Source organism: Mastomys coucha, unplaced genomic scaffold, assembly GCF_008632895.1.
Source record: "Mastomys coucha isolate ucsf_1 unplaced genomic scaffold, UCSF_Mcou_1 pScaffold18, whole genome shotgun sequence".
Classification (NCBI taxonomy): Eukaryota; Metazoa; Chordata; class Mammalia; order Rodentia; family Muridae; genus Mastomys; species Mastomys coucha.
In genome coordinates, this window is record NW_022196900.1 from 69266693 (window position 1) to 69268681 (window position 1989).

General features: G+C 36.7%; 1 protein-coding gene across 1 annotated transcript in view; it reads left to right on the top strand.

The window, feature by feature from the left end:
• Faf1 (Fas associated factor 1) overlaps window positions 1-1989 on the top strand; it is a 315310-nt gene that overhangs the window by 244846 nt on the left and 68475 nt on the right. The gene's annotated exons all lie outside the window — the stretch shown is intronic.

The window sequence follows — 1989 nt, forward strand, 5'->3', positions numbered from 1 at the left end:
CTCTTTCTCCACAACCTCTCCAGCATCTGCTGTCACCTGAGTTTTTTATCCTAGCCACTCTGACTGTTTGCTTTTTCGATAGGAGTCATCTTTTACTCATGTTTATAACTCCATCTCCTTATTCCTAGGAAAAATTCAGTACTCAGTAAATGTTTGTTAGTTGATTAAATATGTGAATGTTTAGAAGAATTTTCATGAAATAAGTTAACTTGAAAAGGTAATGTTTGATTAGGTCATATAAACATAAGGTCCCTACAATGTCAGATATAGAGTGTTGTGACTACTTTTGCTCTCTTATTTGTTTTATGAGACAGATCCCTACCCTCCATCGCATCTCAGGTTTCCATAGAGAAAGGGTGTCATATATCTCAGGCTCCCTCTGAGACAGGGCCCCATATGTCTCAGACAAACCAAAGATGACTCAGAACTTGCATTACTTCTCTCTATCTCCCAATTGCTGGATTATAGGTGTGTGTCACTGTGCCTGATTTTATATAGTGCTCAAGGTCAAACCCAGAACTTAATACATGCTACATGTATGCTATACCAAATGAGGGACATCTTCAGGTACAAGTTTAGTTCTTTAATGTTTACTGGGTTTCTTTTACTTCCAAAAAGATGGTTAGATTGTAATTTTTCTATATAGTCATTTGCTATTTGCTTTGAAGGAACGACAGCCATGTATATGGTAGAAAGATGTTTATGTGTTACTCTATAAATTGACAGTGACATTTTGAAATAATGAAGCACTGTACTTAGTTAGGAATTTGTAATAATAGGTGTGTTGCCATCCAAGATTACATTTGCCTCCTGGAATAGAGGCATTGATTGGCAGTAATTCACTAAACACATTCCTCAGCCATTTAAATCTTGAGTCTCATTAGTATCAGATTTACAGATTATGCTGTATAATAAATAATATGAATGCATATTTTTCATCTTAATTTGAGAGTCTTGTAGTTCATTCATAAGGAAATTGATGTTAATTCAGTTAATACTGAGCACAAAATTTACATGAGGTCACATGAAAAATCCAAGGCTCCTATTATTGAAATTTAACTATAAAAAGAGAAAGATTCTTATGCTTTTAGTGTCTTCGTGAGTATTATTAGATTGGTTATAAATACAGTTTTCAAGAAAAGTGTCTTAGTTAGGATTTGTTGCTATGAAGGTCACCATGGCAATAGTAACAGTTATAAAGAAAATATTTAATTAGGGCTGGATGAGTGTACAAGCAAACATGGTGCTTTTCTGGTAGCTAGGAGTTCTACATCTGGATCTGTAGGCAGCACGAAGACAGAATCTGAACAACTGATACCTCAAAGCCCACACAAGTGACACACTTCCTCCAATAAGGCCACACCTCCAATAGTGCTTCTCCCTATGAGTCTGTGGGGGCCGTTTTCATTCAGATCATTACAAAAACTTCTACAAGCAAATATTTTGTCAGAACTGTGAAGATCATATGGTTTTCTGAATCTGTGACAAGAAGTAGTATTTTTTTAAAATGTTTTGACCTTTATTTTATGTGCATTGGTGTTGAATCTGCATGGATGTCTATGTGAAAGTGTCAGATTTTGGAGTTACAGACAGTTCTAAGCTGCCATGTGGGTACTGGGATTTGAACCCAGGTCCTCTGGAAGAGCAATGAGTGCCCTTAAGCATAGAGCCATCTCTCTAGCACCCAAGAAATAGTATTGTTTGTATCTGTGAGCTTGCCTTTTGAAATAATTACAAGTAAAACTGTGCTAAATGTATAATTAAATCAATGAATAGACATAAAGTATAGCTTACTTGGCTTGAGTTTCCTTTCATTGTACTTTCATGGCCAAGTATAAATTGCTCATGCCTTAACCCCAGAATTTGGGATACATAGGTGTTGCAAGTTCAAAGCCAAGCAGACTCTGTTTGTTTTTATTTCTTTTTTCTCTCCTCTCCTCCCCTGCCTTCCCCTCCCATCCTCTCCCCTCCCCTCCCCTCTTCTCTCCT